A 23,953-nucleotide genomic window follows, 5' to 3' on the forward strand; every position below is an offset into this window, starting at 1 on the left:
AATTTTGCTTAGTAAACAGATATCAATTCCTTAGATAAATATCAATTCCTTATGACAACAGATCATTTTATAAATTTTATTTGTTAAGGAAATAGGGAGTTGGAATTTTTTTGTAAACCCATTTTTGTTTAAAATGAATATCATATTATTATATTCTGCTACAAGATTGTTACAACAATTACAATTATTTTTGAATATAATTACAAGCTTTACTAAAGCAAAATAAAGTGATTATGGATATGAACACAAAGCTATCCATTAGATAGATATTAAAATACCAAGTTTTTGCTTTTCTCAAATTTTTCTAAATGCAACGTTATCTTTAAAACAGTTAAAATAACTTAAAGACAAAAGATATTATTTTGCAAAAAATTACAAACATTAAACAGTATAAAATGTTAATTCAAAAATAGTTTAGTTGGATCTAGTCAGTATAAAAAAAAAATTAACGAGTCAAGAAAAAGAACTATTTTGTTATTACGTAAATTAATTTTTTTAAAACTGCGATATAAATATAAAAAAAAACTATACATAAAAAATGTGTTAGGTTAAAACTGGCAAAAAACCATTCGGGAAAAAGAAAGTATATAGTACGTAAAAACATTTATTAATTGAGAATTTTTAATGAACCTTATATTTGTAAGTCCACGCACTCCCACAAACGGACGCAATATAACCTAGCCAAAAATGAGACTAAAGCACTATATGAGAGGCATTGCAGAAGAACCTTCCAATTTGGCGCTTTGCCAACTTGAATATTAGTACATAAAATGTTATTGGAAAACGTAAATATTATCAGATGGTTTTATCAGATAATATTATTAAATAGGAATTGATTTACGCAGGCATATGTTCGTACAAATGTTATTAATAAAATATTACGTGTTAATGTTTTACTTGAAAGTTACGCAAATACTGGGACAAAATTAGGATTTAAATAACAATTTGTTTTAATCATTCTTCTCTTGTCTCTATTTTCTCTCTCTCTCTCTTTCTCTCTCTGTGCGCGGGGGGGGGGGCACTTGTGTTCAGATTTATAGCTAATTGTGGATTCCAAAAATTACATTACAGATTAAAACTGTGAGGTCAGAAATAACTTTTGCACCCTCCTGTCAGGTCTCACAAATTATAAGACATATCTTTTACTGTTCTAGGATTCCAAATCAATCAAAAAGTGGATGAATTCTGTATACATGGACGTAAGTTTTTCATATTTTTTGTGGCAATGCAGCTTCGTTTTTACACACCAGTTTTATTCACAAATATTTACACAATTAATCTGTAAAGATGTAGGAACCATTTGCGGAAGGTCACAACTTCAGCACACATTATTTTATAAATTCAAATTTAATGGTTTATAATGTTGCAACCTATATCTGATCTAATTCCTGTCAATGGTCTTGCATTATTTATCGCTTCAGCCATCTTAAAATCAGTAAAAATTCGCGTGAAAATGAATGGACTTGATCGTAATAATAATAAAAAGAATAACAATAAAAAGAATAAAAAAATCATGGTTGTAAAAATAAAAATAACATAAATATGATCAAACCAGAGTACTGTTACATCACAGAACTACTATAACAATAAGCACTTATGCGTTCTCACTTCTAATAATATACCTTGTTCTTCAAAAACTTTATTTATCGCTGCCAACCAACCAAAGCGATGGTTTGTTCATTTCTTTACAAACATGATAAGAAACATGCAATTCCCCATTCATTTCTTTATGAATTACTAGACCACTTTACTTTATCATATCTTAAACATTTTTTCAGTTTTACTTTTTTACCCCATACGACTAAAGTCTTTCGTATATAATACAATAATCTTTATCAGAAAAACAACCTTAATTTGTCGCTTTTCACAAACTTTTCCACTTCTTCTTATGAGTAAGACAATGATTAAGAAGGACCAGAACTTAAGGAGGCATAAATTAGTGTTGCTTTTTCTGACAGTTTTGATATTAAATAAAAATTTTATTCAGATTTGAATACAACAATACATTATGCAGATCACGTCCGAAATAATATTTCGTTCCATACTATCGGAAAAAATTTACGTTATAAACCTGTTTTGTTTGCTTCTTGTGTACTTCTTTCATTTTTTTAGCGTTAAAAAAATTGAACGACAGTAACCTAATTAATTAATTCTTAGGTTAAAAAAAAAACATTTGCGGTCAAATGATAGAGAATTACGTTTATATTTCAAAAGACATACTGAAAGCGACATTGTTGGACACAACAATATAACTACCAAAATAGTTAGCAAATATATGACATTCTTCTCACCTAAGAATTTTTATTTATATTTATTAGTTATAGCTGGATATCATTTGTGAATAACCCTATATACTTCTTATAAGCGAGTGTTTACAGGTGTAAAGGCTGTAAACACGCAACCGTTTCTCACATCCCAACCGCCAAACTTTTCTATTCCGCCAACTTTTCACTTCTACATTCCTTCTCTCCATCGCTTCCACCTCTCTATCACAGCGGACGACAACCACTATTTTGGAGGTCGTCCATATTTCCTCCCCTCTGCTGAAGTCCATTCCAACAGCCTCCTAGGCCACCTATATTCCTCCTTTCACCGAAAATGTACCATTATAGTACATGTCCTTTCACCTACCATTGTAGCCTTCTTTCCTCCAAAACATGTCACTGTACTGGTTGTCCTAACTTTTCTTCTGATCACATTTCTCATGCATAGCATTTCTTGAACTCCACAACGCCAGTGCAACACATTTATCTCCACAGCTAACAACCTTTCCTCATCTAACTTTTTAATTTCCCGACCTTTTGACCGTACAATAAAATGCCTTCGATAATATTCTTGTGCAACCTATACTTAGTTGCTGTCTGTATCCCTTCAGACCACCATAAAGAATTGCACTTCTGGATAGCTATCCGCCCCAAAGCTATACGATGACATATATTTTACACTATTTTTTTCGTGTTAGTATAAAACCAAGGTACTTAAAGTCTACACATGCCCGATGATATTCCCACCAGCCACACTAGATAGTTCGCCTTACTAAAATATATTCTCAAATTCGACATAATGAAGGTTTCCGTCAATTTTCTTATCATATGCTAATATCAAACCGATCTGATGCTATGATAACCTGATCATAGCAATAATGTATATATATATATATATATATATATATATATATATATATATATATATATACACACTCACTGCACACCTCCACTCCCATCCCTCTACATTTTCCCGCCATTCTTCCAATACCTTATCCAAGTAAAGCTTAAACAGAATTGGAGAAAGACAAAAACCTTGATGTATACCCTTACTGATTTTAAAAAAACTTTGACAGATTTTTTCTTCCTTAACAGTGCTTACTTGATTCCTATAAAAGTCATAAATTGCTTTATGTACGTTGGATGAAGGCCACAATTACTAACAACTTCGAAAAATTTCTTACTAGCCCTTTGTCATAAACTTTTTCAAGGTCTACGAAAACCATGTGAGTCTCCAAACTTCTAACTATCCTTTTACTTAAAAGTTGTCTCAGAATAAAAATATTACCCACACGTAACCTTCTTGCTGTAAAATCAGCCTGATCCACTACAATCATTATCTCCCTCTCTATTCTCATTTTTGCAATGCGTCCATACAACTTCTCAATAGACGACGTGGAATTATCCCACTATATTTCCTATAATCTATTTTAGTTCCTTTTTTACGAGTATATATTAAAATAATATATGCCAATTTCCATTCGTTTCACATTTACTGCTTCTTAATAAGATATTCATTAAAAATACTTTGCAATACTTCAATCATAGACTTCGGGCTATTTTTATTGAATTCTACTGGAATGTTTCCAGGACCTGGTGTTTTCCCATTTTTTGTCTGTCTCAGTAATAAATTTATTCTTTTGTTACCCACTCGCCCCTCTCTCCTTCCGGCCTTCTATCTCCAATACAAGACCTTATATCCCCGGCAAACACCGCACGGTTCTCTTTCAGTAATTCCTCATAATATCTTTCACATTCCTCCATTTTAACCATTGACATACTTATTTTTTCACGGGTATCCTTCCTCAAACTTTTTACAATCTCTCATGCCTTTCTAGTCCCAATGTCACCCATAAACATCTCGATTATTTCACATCTGCTGTTCCACATATCACGTTTTGCCTTCACCACTGCTTTCTTTACTTCCGTATTAATTCTTGCAACCAACTTTTTATCCTCCGTATCTTTACCTAGTCAACTACCTCTCATATGGTTTCTTCTCTTTAATCAAGTCATCCAATCGTTCATCCCACCAGTTTTCCAGCTTCACCGATTTGTCTACCTCCCCTAAAGCCTCATTCGTTGCTCCATGAATACACCCTTTGAGTTGACTGTAATTCTTCTCCACACTCTCCGACCATCTCTGATCAGTTACCTTTTTTTTTCAACCGCAACTTGTATAAGAACCTGACTTTCTCCTGATTCAACAGCTCCAGATTGTACCTTGGGTCTCTTATTTCAGTTTCTCTTTCATTCTTCTGGATTTTAATGTTACATTTAAACTGTTCACACCTTCGCTCTTAACGAGAAATGATCCGTTCCACACTCAGAACCTCTGGGTGTGTACCCTTACTTCTTCGGTATATAACAGATTTCTGTCTCTCGATAAAATAATCAATAATAAATTTTAGGTTCCGAGTGGGCTGTATCCAAATGTATGAGTGAATTTTTTTATCTTGAAAGTATTCGTTCATTATCCGTAATCCGAATGTCTCACACACATTAATCAACCGTCTTCCATTATAATTTACAACTTTATCTCCAAATCTCCAATGATTTAATCATGTTTCTTTCATCCTGTTCTGGCATTCAAATCCCTCAAAATCAATATATCTTTGTGCTGGCATATTCCAGTAAGGATATCAACAAAGCTATTATCAGAACCCTCCTGTAGAAAGAACATCACACTGTTCATTTCTTTTACTCTTCTTCTTTACTTCAGTTAATGTTCCAATATCATTTCCAAACCTATCCAACTGTTGGAAAACCTCTCTCCGTTTTGTTCTAAACCTCTGAATATTCCATATTCAAAATTCTTTTTTTGTTGACGTATTCAATTTTTTTTTTCCGAGGCTATTTCTGTTAGGATTTTTAGTGTTAAAAAAAGTTTAATGAGTGATGGGGTACTGGTCCAACACCTCAACCCCCAACCTGGAGGACCAGGAGTTTTCTATCGGGCTCTTCTTCCCCTAGCCTTTGGAGAACCAACTATAAACTGCAAGGCAGTAGTGTTATTTTGTGTCCTCCTTGGGTATTTTATTTCCCTGGTATCCAATATATCTAGTGAAAATTCCTGTGTCCGCAACCTGGTGAGGTTACCGATGGAAGATTAACATCTCCACACGCGTAATACTTTATAACCTACAAGAAATAATTTGTATGCCTAGCAATTTCCATATTAGACACATAAGTTAAATACAAACAATGTCTTCATTTAAGTTACTAAGTCGTTTAATATATTAACTTATATGATAAATAAGACAAATCTATATTTCTGATTTTAATTAATAACGATCAGAATATTTTTAATTGTGACATAATTTAAAGATCTTTAAAATTAATTTTTACCTTTACCAATAGTTCTAACAAATAACTCTAGTAAATTATAGAATTTTCTTCTTTTTCTATATAAAACGCTGGAAATTTCGTAGGATTTTTTTTTTAAATTATATATTTATTATATAGCACATTTAATTGTAAAATTTTTGATTTTTTAGTTAGTTTTAAAAAGCACCAGTTTATTATTTAATTTTGTGATTATTTTTCTTTTAAATATTTTTAGGTTGACTGGTTTTTCCTGATTCTAAAAAAAATCAAATTAATATTGTTGTGAGGGATACGTCATGCTAAAACACACTTGGTATCTACGTTCATTTGACAGGAGAGTCCTTACGTGTGAGTTCCTACTTGTGTAAGTGTAACTAAATTTCATCATGTAAGTAAAGCAAGCAAGTGTAAGTATGTGTAATTAAGTAAGTAAGAATGTAAATTCATCATGTAAGCTATGTACGATACTCATCCATCTGTGCGAGCCTAAAAAGGTTTGTACGTGTAAATCCCCTTCCGCCTTCATGAGACCCCAACTTGTTTGTGTGAAGTTTTTAGCATAATAACAGGATGGGAGGGAGGTAGCCTCAGTAAAGTAAACTAAAAAATTCCTTACAAAGGTATAAACATTTGTACGTGTGATACCTGTAAATATTGTTACAGAAATGAAGATTCTTAATAATATTTCTGTAGCATAAAAAGTATGCAATTTTATTTTTCTTATTGTTGAAAACAAATTATATATTTTATTTTGATAAATTATATAAGAAATAGAATAAAGTAATTAATGTTATATATGTTTCTTTCTCAACTTAAACGAAAAAAATAGTATCAATAAGTTTCTAATGATTTTAAAATTTTGTAAATGTAATGCAATTAAACAATTATCAAATCGCTTATTGTTAGGAAAGACAGCTTTTGGAGTTACGCGTGTAAACACGAACGTAGGCGCGCGCGCGTGTGTGTGTGTGTGTGTGTGTGTGTGTGTGTGTGTGTGTGTGGACGCGCTAGACGGTGAAAGAGCGGTCGCCTACACAAGTTAAGAATTCGAATAAAGAATTTTCTTCTTTGATATGGCTTATAAAAAAAGTTAACGCTTGTTATTTCCCTAAACATACTTTCACATGGTTACCTAAATGATAAAATTACATAACTGACATATTTAACTGTAAAATGCTTTTTTGTAAACTAAAATGTTGTGGAACAATTCCTTCGAATCAATCTCAACAAGAAAATGAAAACATAAAAAAAAAATTTTCGCAAATTATCATTCTGAGATTAGTGAATAATGAACTAAGTAGGGAATAAATCAATCTGAAAGACCGGTAGAGGCCAGAACTGCACGAAACTAGAGAATGATATGGAAACAAGGTGACAATTTTTGCTATAAAAGCAAACATATATATATATATATATATATATATATATACACTCATTTAATTTGTGTATATTTGTGCTCTTTTTGCTTTATACTATTTTCAAACTGCGTAACTTGAATAAACCAATTAAAAAAAAAGTTATGTTAAAATATAGACTTTTGTCTTCACCCTATTAAATTTAATGTCACTTCGTATATAGGTACTTCAGTACCGTGAAAACTTTTGGTATCTCTCCTTTCACGTATATTGAATTGGAATGATCACTTATTACTGAAATTAAAAAAAAAACACTGTTATTTATAAATTTCGAATAATGACTAAAAGAAAGAGGTAAGTAAATTAACGAAAAATAAAACCATTTTAAAACGTTCAATCAACTTCCTTTAACGCCCGTTAACGTTTAATCTCTGACCAATGGTAAAAAAATTAAAAACTAAAAAAATTCACTGTACCCCCTCATAACAGAGTCTTAATATCACTGAGTTTATGCTTTAAATGAGAGTACAAATTCATTCCAGTACATAAAAAAATCTCAGACACTACATACATGATTTGAAATCGTATTTTCCTTTTTAGGAAGATTTCATAAAAAGGCTACCTAATGTAATGGGTACCATGATTTGACTTCCGGAAAATTTCGACTTATCTTCACGTTTCACATCCCCCAAACACCAATACCACCGTAATTTCAAAACTTTATATATATATATTTAACTTTCTTATGGACACGATAACTGCCGTAATTTTGCGCTAATTACTTTCAAATTGATACATAAAATATAATGACCCAAATACTCGGTCGAGTTCGTTAATGGAAAAAATCGGACCATGGGGGTGGAAATAGAGAGGCTTTTTCGAAAAAACAAAATAACGCTATAATTTTTTTATTAAGTAAAATATCGAATTCGTTTAAAGTATCTACTATTCTTTGGATAAGGGCTTAAAACTTATCTAAATACAGTTTTTTGATATCAACAAACATTGGTCCAGGGGGTAGAAAAAATCGAGTTTTGAAGACAAAAATAATCATACCTCCCTTTATAGGCATAGTATCGAACCAGTTTAAAGTGATCGTTAGTACTCTAAACATTACCTAAAATTTTGTCTGAAACAATATTTGATATGACCAACTCTTACGGCAAGGATGACCAAAATGTTGCTGGAATTGTAAGAAGATGGGACTTGTCACATGCTAAACGTGTGAAACTTTTTTTACATGCAACCACTGTCGTACTGAGTAAATTTGAAATTTTTCTTAACTTTAAGGTAAAAATTTTTTTATCCCCTATTTAGCACCAGTGAAATCTACCTCCATCTTCCGGCGTGCCGAAAGGGATTTTTTTTAACATAAATTATTTTGATTATACAGAAGATAAACCTTGATACCCTGTAACAAAACTTTACCGACAGATTAGTCACGAAGAATAATAACGATATGTAAATTGGCTTAATATGGTCAATATAATGTTCAAATTGAGACGTGAAATTTCATAAGTATAATAATAAAAGGCATTATTTTAACATATGTAAAGATTTTTATAATTTTATTTAAATTATGGGGTTATCATAAGCCACAAAAGGATTAAAAAATCCTCTTTTTTATACTTTGATTGTTAAAATGTGTTCTTAAAAAAGAATGAAGAAAGTTAAAAGCTTCATTTTGGTATGTAATACAAATTTGTACCATAAAACCTCAACTCAGTCCTATTTTTTTGTTAGTTAGGATGTCATTCAGTACAGAAGGCAAGTGAAGTAATTTTTTTAATCCAGTTTATTAATAAAGGTCGACTTGCATTTTTCTAGAGATTTGTTCGATTATTTCTTTTGTGTATTAGTTTGTGCGTGTACGTTTTTTATATCATTATATAGTTATAAGCTCTGAGGTAAACTCCTTTCAGCATGTTTTTCTCCTCTATTTCCAGTTAAACTTTTACCGTAATTAATTGAAATTAATTTCAATTATGAGAAACAATAAATTAAAAATTATAAAATTAAAATATATTTTGATTATTTTATTCTATTTTTTTGTGTTTTTTTTTTTTTACTTTAAATTACCACCGGTTTTTTGAATTGTTAATAAATAAAAACTAATCTTACTTAAATTTGGGTCATGCATCCAGTTCTTCTAGAAATTCACTATATTTGCTTCCTTCGTTTCATTTCCATTGTTTTAATCACAGTCTAAATGTATAATAAATTTTCCATCATTTTATGTATTAACGGTTTGCTTCAAGTTTTAAGCAATCAGTTTCCCTTCTCTTCAGTGAGGTTTCCACTCATTTTTATTCATTGCACTGATTTTATTTTCAATTAATTTTCGCGTTGTGAGGTAACTAGTTGCATGCCTTTTCACAGCTGTAAAATATCAATTCGATTCATATCATGATGGTAAGACAGAATCCAAAGAACCCGATGTTCATGGTTTTCTAAACGTTTATCAAAGTGATACGGTCTCTTTTTTTAGTTTTATGAGTAAGTTAATTAATTCACTTAATCTTGTTTTCCATGTCGAAGTAGATTGAATATTGTTTGTTTCTAGCCAGTCATTATTCTTGTCACTTTACTTGGAATTAGAATTCGGAGCTTTGCCAACTGTGAGTTGTAATGTGGTGCGTTATTGAAAATCATACTGAGAAAGAAAGCTAGCTAGTAATTAACTTTCTGATGCCCGCTTCATAAATTTGTTTATTTTCATGTAATCCTCACAGACACTGCTACTTAAACTGTTTTTTTTTTTCAAGTTAATATTCCGTTTGGGATGAACCCCATTTCTCTTCTATGTATTATATATAGATTATATTTTATATAGAATTTATTTACTTTTTTATTTATATAATTATTTTTTTTATTAATTAAAGTTAATAGCAAAATAATCTCGGTACTTAAAGGGTACCATTTTTTTCTTTTTTCTCAGAAATAACAATAAAAATGCGCATTTTTACATTTATGTAATAATAACTAAATAAACAAATAACCGAATAACATTTTTACCGGAAAAGAACCAATTTTCCATATGAACAATTAATTAATCTTGGATTATTCTTCTATATTTTTTTATTTCTACTCATTGATAGTATTCAAATATTGATCTTCCAAATGTACCTGAGACACGTCCAATATAAGCATTATTGCTTATAATTAGAAATATAAATTATAAATATAATCTTTTTTTTCTGTTTAGCCTCCGGGAATTACCGTTCAGGTATTATTTCATAGGATGAAATGTGTGAGTGAAAATGAAGTGTAATCTTGCACAGTTTATAATATAATCAGTTAATAAATATAATACAGTCTATAAGTATAATCCAACCAAACTTACCCTACGCTCGCTTCGCTCGCTAACCTTGACTAGCAAGTGTAGGTTAACTTTAGTTAGATTGTATTTATAATTTCTCTTCAAAATCAGTGGATTTTGAAGAAAAAAAAATGCTACTTGCTTACCGAAAAAGATTCATAATCTCTCTCATAAACATAACAAAAATTGATCACATTGAAATAAACTCTTAATTTATTTTTACATTAGTAATATTTTTCCTCAAAAAATTACATTTTCCAACTTTTGCGCAGAAACGATAATCTGGTGAAATAATTTTTATTGTTTCAGAAAATAAAACTTTTGTCACTAGAAACCTGAAGAATTAATTATTTTTAAAATACAGTTTTATTTTTCCGTAAGATTAATTCAAATGTTTACTTTTAGCAAATATTTAAATTTGAATAAACTAATGTACTACAAAAAAGTTCCAGAAAAGTGAAATCACTTTAGTATTCTAAACAAACAATCAAAACTTTTATTTTTTATTTTTTGAATTAATACTTTTGCGCTTAAATTCGTTGTAATTAGAACTTTTATACTTGTTTTCACAATAAAATGTTTATCTCATACTAAAAGTAATGTATAATGACGCTATTTCATAGCGAGCATGTTTTTTTTCTTCTCCCCTGGGCCGGATCCTGTAGTTATGTATTACACGCCCCAGGGAAGTGTCCTTTACTCTAACGGGCCTCAACGTCTTGGCCCACCGGTCGGAACTCACTTTGCGCCCGCCTCAAACCCCCAGAGTAGGATCCACCAGGCCCGGCAATGCAGTCCCTGGGTCCCCACTTTGGGAGCCGGGATTCGGTCTTTATGCCAATGCCTCTCGGGGACACCCCGAGTGGGGTATCCCCGCCGGGACTCGATCTTTTTCGCTCGGGGGTGCGAGAGTCCCCGTGCCTCATCGCTACCGCCCACTCGTACAAGCACGTGTGAACGGCAGCTCCGCAGAGGGCTGTCCCTCATCCCCGAGCCCCCTGATCTTATCCTGAAGAACTCTCGCCACGAACCCTGTAATGGTATCAAAACTCTTGGGGCTCCGCAACATGGTGGCGATGATGTTCTCCACGCTGAGCGGTCCGGTAATGGCCGAGCAAGCTAGGCGGTATTCATACCAGAACACCACGTGTTATGGGGTATCCGGGTCACTGTAGTAAGGGCAGTAGAGGTAATCCGCCCTCCTCCTACCAAACAGGTAGGCGCGGAAGACCCCGTGGCCGGTCAGGAATTGCATGAGCCAGTAGTTCAGCTCACCAAACTTCTGACCGGCCCACGGCTTTATATCCGCGATAAGGCGGTGCGTCCACCTGTCCTTGGTGGACGCATCCCATCTAGCTTGCCAATCGCGGAACAGGGCCGCATGAATGTCCCGCAAAGCGGGCATGTTAGAGCATCGCTAGGTAACTTGAGAAATCAATGTATTAATTTAGGTCTCCGAAACGACTAAAATACAAAATACAATTTTGTTTAAATTGGTAAATAAATAATATTATCGAATTACTTGATTTTTTATTTGTATTTTAAATAATTATTTTAACGAAATCACCCATTATAGCACTTTCTTTAAACATCCATCTTTTAAAATTCCATATTAAAAATTAGTTTCACCTAAAATCTTGCAGTTAATGTCTACATTTCACAGTTTTTAAGAGTACCTGAAGAAAATTAATTATAAAGATACCCTTAAACTACGAGAAATCACAAAGGTAGAATATTTTAAAGTTTAAATTATCTGATAATTACAATCAATTAAAGCTAGCCTGGGTACAAACTTACTGAGGCGATAAATACTTGAAACGCTTTAGTTTAATCAATTGCTTTATTATAATTATTATACAAAGTCCAGGAATGTCTCATTTTGTGTTTTTACAGCTTCCGTTAATCATCGTAGTTTCATTTAAAAGGAAAATTTTTGTTTAAAATATTACAATAAAATTAAAGAAATGTGCTTTTTATCCGACTCAATCGTTACACTGTGTTAACATGAAAATAATTTAAATACGGTTAAACTTTAATAATGTTCTTTAATTGCCCTCGTTTAACTTATTAATGTTTATGATCAACGATTTTCTTCTTATTTGCCATTATTTCAAAAAAAAGCAAATCATTTTTTATTCTTATAGATTAAAAGAAATTTAAATTTTGACTTTGAGAGTAGGGTAAAAATATTTATAGGAAAACCAGAATAACCATTAATATGTCTAGAAAGAAATTATGTTAAAAGAAAAAAACAACCTATTTGCACAAGATAAATTGCTATATAATCTTCTGCAAAGAGTAAAGTGCAGTAAAAAAAAAATCACGTTTAAATACTATTTTTAATTTCTACAGAGCGCTGCTCCTCTTTAACATAACACGTGTTTAATCATTTTTGTGCTAGTCACTCTACATTTTCTGCCTTGGGCCAAAATATTTAACGATAATTTTATTTATAAATATGTATCTTTTCAATTTTCCTGACACCTATTAAGCCATACGCTGTTATGATTTACGTGGTAAAATAATATTAAATTCTACATTATACTTTGTAGAATAAAATAAGTTAACGCTTTAATCAGATATCCTTTTTCACGTAGTAGAAAGCGATAGTGAATGATCAGTATACCTTATCGCTGTCTGAGCGATGTAGAGCCATCGCTCGCGCAAACAATTTTATTCCATATGCGCTTGTGTTAAAATTAATTTTCTTCGTTTAGCCAAGACTTGTAAGAATAAAGAAGGTGCAGTGAAGTTTTTTAAAAAAAAAGGAATTTTACTAAATTCTTGTAAATGTAATCGCAGTCACGATATAATTTTGAACTTTAATACTAGTAGATGAGTTTCTTCCAAAAAAGTTTGTCGCAAACGGTTACAAGATACTTATTTCAGTTGCGGTTTGTTGTGGTCAGTTTTTTAAAACAATACTACTTTTCGTTTATTTTCGGTCAAATTTATTATTATTGAATTTTGAAAATAGAATTGGAAATTAATGACATTACTTTACCTGATTCAATTACACGCACAAAATGTATAGCTATAGTAGATTTCGAAATCCAGTAAAAATTAGTAGTCTGGGAAATTAACGAGTGTTTATGTTCCCGTAGGAAATTTCCATAGTGGGTATTCGGAGGAATGTATCGAGATCTCTAGTCTGTTTTCTGGTTGCCGTTGCTTAGAAATTCGCCGATCAGTTTTATTTATTATTAGGATTGTAATTTCTATAAGACGGTTATTTTCCCGGAACACCTCTCATTTCGATGAATAGCCAGATTACCGAATAGACTAACCGAGCCGCTTGGTTAGTCCAACACTAATGTTATCAAAACCAAATAGTATAGTCATGCATATCATTTAATGCAGCCAGATGAGCGCAGGAAGACTATTTATAAAAAGTGTTTGGCGGTCTGCTAAATAACATAACAAAGCTCAGTACGGAACCCGTGGAACATTATTGAACTCATACTTGTGAGAATTCATGAAACAGCGATGGAAAAGATTTGTTTAAGCAAATACTTCTTGAAATTAAAAAAAATTATTGTTTTCTTTATAAAAATAATTTTCCTTTTTTTTCTTTTGTGTGCTATTTCAAAAAAAAAGTATTGTTATAAATTTATTGGTATTTCACGTATTATTGTTGTTTGTGAAAAGGTTTACGAATTTATATCAATTTAATTAAATTATATTACCTGTAACCTAATATTAATCAAATAGTCTTTTACAAGTTTATACATATATATAAATCTCTCTTTCTCTGTGTTTGTGTGAGTATGTGCGCGCGTGCGCACGCGAGTTTATATGTTTTTTATATATATATATATAGATATACTATACACATATATATTTTTTATACAAATACACACACACCCAAAATAATTTTTTTTTTTATTAAAATAAAACAATCTTAATGAACATATATTTAATAAAGTACATGAAAGTTCAGAAATGATTAACATTTACGTCTAAAAGTTTTTTAATCTTTAATTACAAGGAACATTATTAAAATAAATTTAATTTTGACTGATGTAGAGAATAGATTTGAACTCTTAAAGCAATTAAATGTATCTGAGTTAAACAAAACTTAATCCAGTATTGGCGAGTCATACAATAAAGAGTGAAGGTGTTCATTTTAATTACTAATCTAAGTAGAGAACTGTTGTTTGTCTCATTTGATTTGCATTTCTTTGTTAGCGTTCAAATTGGTTTGCCTTTTCTCATCACTGCTCAGTTTACTTCCAAGTGTTCTCAATGAGACTCAAGTGTTTTCGCACTTTATCATTGCTCTGATTTTCTATTTCTTCCCATCCATCCATTAACGACTCACTTTCACTCTCCCTGTATGTAAGTAAGCTTAATTTACAATTAAGAGAACAGATTGAAATTATTACATTTATTAAACTTTAATTATTTCATAAAGATAAAAAGTTAATTTCATTTCTAATTTAAGCTTTTAAAAAAATTGTTATATAATTTTATTACATTTATTTTTTTGAGAATTTCGTTTCTGTACTGAAAATTGAGATACTTATTTTACGATAGCTAATTCATAAAAAGATTATACTCACAAATCCTTCTATTCTAGACATTCTATAAAACCTTATGATCGATGATTCAAAATATCTGCTGCCTGTTTAATTTTTTTTTATTTTTTTATTCTTTGTGTACCCCGCCTCCCAGAGCCGAAGCTGCAATTAAGCATAGTACATCTCCTCACTTGGGGAGTGCCATCGTCTCAAACTACCTTGGCAGAACTCAAGGTCCCATCCTGGTAGCCGGGACCCGGTCTTTCAATTAATCGTCATACGTCTGATAAGGGGAACCGAAAGGATCCCCCCACCGGAACTCCGGTCTTTACGCCACACCTCTAGTGAAGAACCCTTAGAGGAATCCCTCACCGGGACTACGGTCTTACATTCCCCTCATCTTGCCTCTACTACGGGACCTTCGAAGGGATCCTCCACCACGACTACGGTCTTAGTTACCCCTTCCATAGCTCCGCCAGGAGTCCCTATCCACTCATCGGAGATGAGACGCCGGAGCGTCCCACCACTTCTGGGTGAGGTTATCCCGCGCAGAAGCCACAATAAAGCTATGCTCTACAGCGAGTACACCTCACTTTCGGTGTACATTTCTACCTGTTTAATTTAGATAATAAAATGTAAAATTATTATTATTAACGGGTTGCGGGTACTTCCAGCGCTTATCTCCATGCCATAGCAAAGCGTCGTCCTTCGATAGCTTCTACTGCTCCGATGTACGGGACGACACTGAGCACAACTTTTACAAATGTGCTCGGTGGGCATCAGATCGAGGGACACTAGAGGCGGACCTCGAAGCACTAAGCCCCCATAACGTGGTTGCAATGATACTTCATGTCTGAGCGGCTGGGAGATTGTGGCCCGATTCGGCGGAGGCATTCTCAGGGCCAAGAAAGGTAACCTGGATAGGCCTGAGCCAGGTGAAAATAGGTAGTGGCCTTCTCAGGCCACTAGGAGGACTTGGCCTGAAGTAATGTGTTTCGGGTCGAGTCCTGGTAGAAAGAGGGGTGGTTTTAGCCGATGGCGGTTGGATAACACTACTGTGCATTTCCACCTTCCCCTCCCAGCCACCCCAAAAATAAAAAAAAAATTAATATATTAACTATCAAGTGCCCTAATAGTTAGTACTTCATTTATTACACAAATTTTAATTAATAACTGAATAAAATTATTAATTTAAAATATATGTATATATATATATATAAATAATTCATCAACAATTTTCGAAAGTGAGGTACCTAACTAACAAAAGAATCATCAAATTGGAGATTCGTCGATTAGTATCGTAGATTAGTAAATGTAGAATTACATTTACATCATCTTTTAGATTAATTCGGTGGCGTTTTTTTTTTTGTTTCTTAATAAATCAAATTGTTTCTTATAATACACTTTACCATATTTTAAGTAGATCCTCTTAACATATCCGCTGTTGTCCTCATCTAACAAAGCATTTTTAACTTTTCTCCAAGGGGTTGTGTCCCTTTATTTTATTTGCAACTATTAATTTTCGTTCGTAGCACATCCTATGTTTTTATGCACTCTGCTTTAGTTAAAAATGGTATCTAGTTGTGATGGATGGTCGATTTCTCTGGTATGTACTTACTTTATTCATACGTTTTTCAATTTCTTTTTTAGATGTACATAGAAGCGTGATTAATGTCCATTTTTATTTAAAGGAACTTCATTGCGGCGTGAGTGACTTCTTATTTCAGAGATGTAAAAGCTCAAATCCTCTTTTTACATTATATATATATATATATATATATATATATATATATATATATATATATCGTCCTAATTTAAATCGTCCTAGGCGATGTTTTGAAAACTACGTTCAATAAACAAAAATTACCTAAACAAAAGTTACTCGGATTAGAAGGGAACATCTCATGTTGACCTTGAGCTTGATCGTTATTTCAAGGTTATCGATATTTTCAAACGAAATGATCTATTTTTTACCCCACCGAGTAAAAGAGCAAAAAGATTAACATTGGAATATGTGGTCACACATATGTCCTTGGAGAGGTTTTGAAGGTCATACGGCTAACCATCAAAGATATTGTCATAGGTGCTGGATTATTTTCGCAGATATTTGCAGCCACTTTCTAAGTTGTGAGAAGAGGATTGTTATTTGGTATTGTTTTGAATCAGCAAATTGTGATAATCGAATACCGTATGTGATTAACCCCTAAACCATGAATTTCAGGATCTGGAAAAAATGAGACATAATCATAAAACGTCATGACTAAATTCAAATATGTTGAAGTAACATTTTTCGCTCTCTCCATTGGTGCTATCGAAAAAGGTGGTAATTTCTTTTGAAAAACCACAATGAACTTGGGACGAACTCCAAAGGGGACCTCAAGTTCATGGGTTAAGCTCAGTGCTGAATACCACCCTGATATCCACATAACTTTATAAATAATTTTTATTCCCTCTCCCATAGTTTGCGAAATAAATGGCCTAAAATATAAATATTTCAGGAATATTGTATAACCTTCAAAAACGTGTAACTTGTTAAACACTATCTCTGATAGCCGTCATATACAAAAAGGTCCTCCAAGGTCATGCATATGACCCAATATTTCATTGTAAAATTGTCTGCTCTTTTCATTGGTAGGGTGAAAAATAGAACATTCCATTTGAAAAAATTACGTTAAGGTCAATTTCAAGTTTAAATCCAAAGTCACCATAAGGTGTTCCCATCCAATCTGTAAATTTTCTTAGCGTAAATTTCTTAGAGTAAATTTTCTTTACGCAGGATTTGGGATGGGGAGTCAACTGAGGAAAAATGAGCGTCACGAAAAAGCGTCAAGATCTAGCTGTTTCCCCCACTATGCCTAACGCGTGTGATGCAATACAGCTGACAATATAGTATAGAAAACACGTGCTCCAACTTATAATAATGATAAAACTTCAATGTTATAGTTAAATTCTATGTTTTATGTAAACAATTATATTTTTATAAAATGTGTATTTCATTGTTAGTTCATATCTTTCTCATAAAAAAGAAGGGTGCGTGGGTTGTTTTGTTTGATGTATGTGCATCAAACAATTATCATTTTTATTTTAGCTGCTATTGGCGCAGAGCGGACCAACGGTGGTGCGCCGGGCGACTGTGTATATCGATTCTCTCTCAGAGTCGATTCTTTCTCGCTAGAAGTAGTTCGTTGTCAGTTAATTTACAGATTATTTTATTTTATTTCTAAGCGTAGATTCTCCCTCTATGAATCATGAAACCATGATGTTGAGGGAGCTAGAGTGCTCAGTGATACAGAGTACATGGACCGAAGGTGCAACCGGAGAGGTATCTGTTGAGAGCCAGACTAAGGAATGATTCCTCTTCTGAATATTGCGCAGCTGAAAGCAAAGGAAAACTAGAGCTGTTTTTTCCAAGAAAATTTAGCTCTCTGCATTTTCATGTAACAAAGATGGAAGCGCCTTCCTTGATAAAATATTCCGGAGGTAACCTAAGTCCCCCGTTCAGTTCTCCGGGTGGGGACTACTAAGGAAGGGGTCACCAGAAAATTAAAAAGTAACATTCTACAAGTCGGAGCGTGAAATATTAAAAGTTTAAAGATGGTTGGTAGGTTGGAAAATTTAAAGAGGGAAGTGGATAGGTTAAATGCAGCTGTAGTAGGAATTATCGGGATTCAGTGGGAAGAGAAAAACGAGTTTTGGTCAGGTGATTTTAGAATAATTAACTCAGCGCAAATAAAAGGCAGGCAGGAGTAGGTTTCGTAATGAACAACAAGATAGAGACGAGAGTAATGTATTTAAAAATGTTAGTGAAAGAATTATTGCAATAAGGATAAAATCAAAACCTAAGCCTAAAACAATCGTTTTAGTCTTGGGTTTTGATTTTATCGTCTGAAAATAATCGTCTACAAGCCTTGTAGGTCTATATGCCTACAAGAGTCCATGATGATGATGATGAGGTAGAGTGTGTATACGAAGAAATTGGTGAAACAATTAAACACATAAAAGGGATGAAAATTTAATAATAATTGGATATTGTGATGCAGGCGTCGTAAAAGGCAAGGAAGGAAATATTGTGGGTGAATACGGGCTCGGCAAAAGGAATGAAAGAGGGTACCACCTTTTTGAGTTTTGCACAAAGTATAATGTAGTAATTGTTAACACCCAGTTCAAAAATCATAAAAGAAAAATATACATATATATAGTAGAAGAAATAGATAATGTACTAAATTTCATTCATAAACTATTAGGGTATTTTTATTTGTGAACAGCAAATGTATTTGCTGTGAAAGAATTTGTACTTGTCTTATCTGTCGCACTATTGTTGTTAATACAAGGCTAGTGGTTAAAAGTGTTAAGACTAGCGGTCATGCTAATGTATTTTTTCAATGGGATTAAATTATATTTAACTACCTGTAAAAAATCCTGACGATTACTTTATATTATATTATGTATGTAATCACTGTTTATTATTATTACTGACATTTATTGTTATTATTGTGGTTGAGATTAGTATGATTATTATTTGTTTATTATTATCGTTTATTATTCTTATTGTCATTGTTATTATTGATTTTTCCTATTTTATTTACGTTCTTAAAGTAATAAATAGTAATTATATAAAAATTTTCATTTGTCAATCTTTCAGTATCCTGATCGAGCCGCGAACACACGACAATATCTTAACTGGATGAATAAATAAATATGACCAAAAATCACATTTCATTTAATAAAATAAATAATATAGCTGTATTTAAATTAAGTAGGTTATACTTAAATTTATTTTATGTAACAATTTAAACATTTTTATTATAATTTATAAGTGTTAAACTATTTATTATTGTGAAACGGAGTAAATTTATACACTGTTATAAAAATTGATGTTTATAAAATTTAAAAACCCTTCTGTTTGTAATTATTTTTAATGACTTATTCAATTGTTTATGAAAATTGGGGATAATATTTTCTTCTTCTTTGCAATAATTATCGGGTATTTGTCATATGCATTTTTCTCTGTATTTTTGAAAATAAAACTCGAATTGTTTAAATAACATTGTTTCATTGTATGTTAAATAAATAAATAGAATATTAGATATTCTAATACCAACAACAACCAAATGTTGTTATGATTAGAAAAATAATTTATACCCACATTTTGGAAGAATTAGTTGAATATTAAAAGCCAAAATTTTATTATTTTAATACTACTGGTTATTAAAATTTATAAAATATGAAAATCAATTCTAAATATAGGTTATTATTATTATTCTCTTGGGCAAGCCCAGTAAAAAGCATCCTGGCCAGCCCAAAGGCAAAGCGCAGGAGCTATAACTATTGTTCTGACATGCATTGTATATTATGGTAACATGAACTATTGAATACTATGGGTGAGATATATTAATGGAAGACAAAATACCAGACATAAAAATTTATGAACTGACAGATGTTAACGCCCATTGTCCCCCTTCTGGAGCTCCATCTGATGACGATCAGGTAGCCCTTCAATAACAGGCGTTATCTTATCGCTCGAGTTTGTGATGTACCGACGGACCAAGCGGCATGTATCCAGCAACACAGTCTTCTGCATTGGTCGGAACAGATTTGCTGGTGCTCCAACGGATCTTAATGAACCATGCAGAGAACGTGGAATCTCTTCCATCGCGCCCAAAACCACCGGGACCACCATTACGCTCTCCTGGTCCCAAATCTCCCTGACTTGTTCTGCAAGATCCCTATACTTCACTAGTTTTTCTGTGTACTTCTTCACTATGTTGGTGGACAATGGGATTGTGACATCAATCAGGAAGGTGATCTTTTCCTGCTTCTTGGTCAGAACGATGTCTGGCCTATTATGCTCCACTGTCCTGTCCGTCAGAACAGTACGATCGTAGTACAGTTTACACTGATCCTCCTCTAATACAGGCTGAGGAGCATACTTAAAATACGGGACTGAAACGGCAAGGAGACCTAGGTCCAAAGCGAGTCTCTGATGAAGTATCTTCGCCACGTTGTTATGTCGGACTGTATATTCCCTTGGAGCTGGAAACTGATACCCGCTAACGACATGTTCGATGGACTCGTCGGTCGATCCACAAAGACGGCACAGGTCAATGGTTACAACAGGATCCTTGACGACATGCTTTTTGTAGCTGAGTGTGCTGACGACCCTATCCTGTATAGCAAATACAAGGCCCTCCGTCTCCGCAAACAACTCGGCATACTCCAGCCAGGCCACAGACGCATCTCGATCAACCGCTTCATCCATAAGCGCCGCATAGTACCTCCCATGCAACTCCCTCGAATGCCACCTATCCATCACACTGATCTCGGAGAAGGTATCCTCAAGGGGCTGAAATTTCTCATCACTGAGGCGCAGTGGGGTTAGACTACTGTCACTTTTTACTACAACCCCGTGGAGCAAGCTGGATTGGCTCTTCTCTAGGAAGTATTTCCGGAGATTCAGCAGTTGTTTTGCATGAACCTCCCGCAAATCCACAACGCCTCTTCCTCCTCTATTCCTGGACAGGTGAAACCGCTCGACGGAGCTGAGCGGGGGATGGGAGCGGTGTCGCGTGAACGATACACGCATCATTCTATTAAGCCCTTCAAGGTCTGTCCGCGTCCAATTTATCACGCCAAAGCTATAGGAAATCAACGGAACGGCAAATATGTTAATGGTCTTTACCTTATTAGAACCACTCAACTGGGAACCCATGACGGCTCTTACTCTACTCTTGAAGCCTGTACTCTACTCTTGGCTAATTCCAATATCCTGCAGGAAACCAAGGTACTTATATGTCTCACCACGCTGCATTGCAATCATGACTGCAGGAACATCCATCTGCGGCACTTCACACCTCAATCTGCGACCATTTTTTCCTCTCTTCATGGCATTGACCCTACACTTGTCAAGACCAAAACTCATGAATATGTCGACACTGAACCTCTCGATTAATTTGACAAGTTGCCGGATCCCTTTTTCAGTGTTAGAAATAAGCTTAATATCATCGATATACATGAGGTGGCTAAAACTGTACTGCCCAAGAGCAAAACCCTTCTTGGACCTCTGTAAGATGGAAGACAGGGGATTCACCGCTAAGCAAAACCATAGAGCGCTTAAGGAATCGCCCTGAAAAATGTCTCGGTTGATCTGTGTTACTCCGACCTTAACGGGGTTCTTATCTGGAATAGTCAACAAAAGATTTGTACACCACTTACTCATAACGACAGTTAGGCACTCAACGACAACGGGATCGACTTTGTAGAGACGTAAGACCTCTATCAACCAGGAGTGCGGAACCGAGTCAAAGGCCTTCCTGTAGTCTATATAAACAGTATATAGGCTCCGACTCTTCTTTGCCGTTACAGAGATAACGCTATCAATCACTAGCTGCTCTTTGCAGCCCCTACTACCCTGACGACACCCTTTCTGTTTCTCAGCTAAGATCTGATGCCTCTCAAGATGCTTATTGATTTTGGCAGTGAGAACAGAAGTAAAAAGCTTATATATTGTAGGGAAACAGGTAATAGGTCTGTACTTAGACGGGTCTGCCTTCGCAGTAGATGATTTCGGGATCAGATAGGTCATCCCCTGGGTGATGAAGGTCGGCATTAGACTTGCATCTCGCAAGATGGCAGAGTAAAATTGTGCAACCCGCTTGTGAACAGAAGAAAAGCGCTTGTACCAAAAATTATGCACTCCATCAATCCCAGGCGCCTTCCAATTATGGGTTTTCCTAATCTCCTCCCGTACATCTTCTAGAGTGATTAATTAATAATAATTAATCATTCATCTTAATAATTAATAATAATTAGTGATTAATAATAATAATAATTATTATTATTATTATTATTGATCAGACATCAATAAATGTAGTTCAGTAATGCCATATAAAAATAATTGTTCTTTTGCCCTTGCAAAAAGTTGTTAAAAGGTTTGATTGAAAGGTTTAAAAACATTTTGAATGGATTGAAGGGCATAAGTTTTTATTTTAATTAAATGTATTAATCTATTGTTAATGTTATGCAAAATAGGATACCTTATAAAACTCCTGCATACTTTGTTGTTTGGCACGCTTACTTGAATACTACAATATTTATTTTGTTGGCCTGGTAATATTTTCTAATGATCATTATTCTCTCGATTATATTACAATGTTTGTTTGTACTTAATAGGTATTCACAATAATATACTGTTTTTGTTATATTAAAATAAATATTTATTAACTGAATTCAAATACTGATGTTCAATAATTATATCATAAACAAATTAATTATGTTGTGTATTAAAAATTTAAATAATTAAAACAGAATACAATTAGCAGTTGTAAAATTTAATTTAACGTATAAATTAATAAATTTGTTTTTTACATCGTATTAAAATTAATCACAATTTCAATAACTGACATAACTCAATCCATATAACGCAAACAAAATAATAAATTTCCAGATTCAGTTTTACTAATATTTTCAAGTATTATTAAGGTTTTCCACTATGTGCACTCGTATTACACCGTGATATAATGTAATACGAATATATATCTGAATGGGCTTCATCATTTTCCTTTATGCTCTCACCCCTTCATTTCACTAAAGCGTTCAACTCAACCGATAATCTCTATACCTGGTCTTAGATTACTAATTTGTATGCCTTGCTTACCGATTTATGCATATTAGATATACATATGTGTTTCATCAATATCAGAATCTTTCATGGAAGTTTTTCAATTTGATACAATAAATTTTCACCTTTAATTAATGATACTATATAAAATGTGAGACAAAATTGACTTCAATTAAAATATATAGGTTTTCTAATCTTTATTTTCTTTTATAATTTTCATACCGTAGGTGCAGCCTTAAAATCCCGATGAACTAGAGACAGAAACACAAAACTTAACTTGGGAATTTATATTTAAACAACAATACACATTCTGTTTGAAAAACATGGCTCACTTCATACCTTGTAATAAATACGCGTTATATTGCAGAGTTAACTTATTCTAATCCAAAATTCATAACTTTTATTGCTTGATGAAAATATTTATGTTATTATGATTTCAGCAAATAAAAATATTATAATTTAAGAAATTATGAGTCTTTGCATTAAATCGGCCACCACAATTCATGGACTGTTATTAAATACGTAATAATAAATAACCAAATTATTAATAA

The 23,953-nt window shown here is 33.1% G+C and overlaps 1 long non-coding RNA gene across 1 annotated transcript in view; it reads left to right on the forward strand.

Annotated features, from left to right (window-relative positions):
• The window catches only part of LOC142321109 (uncharacterized), a 75,853-nt gene that overhangs the window by 39,419 nt on the left and 12,481 nt on the right, over positions 1-23,953 (forward strand). Inside the window, exon 2 of the long non-coding RNA XR_012755585.1 lies at positions 5,827-5,955. This is a non-coding gene — a long non-coding RNA (uncharacterized LOC142321109). The remainder of the gene's footprint in view (positions 1-5,826; positions 5,956-23,953) is intronic.

This window comes from Lycorma delicatula, chromosome 3 (assembly GCF_047948215.1).
Source record: "Lycorma delicatula isolate Av1 chromosome 3, ASM4794821v1, whole genome shotgun sequence".
Lineage (NCBI taxonomy): Eukaryota > Metazoa > Arthropoda > Insecta > Hemiptera > Fulgoridae > Lycorma > Lycorma delicatula.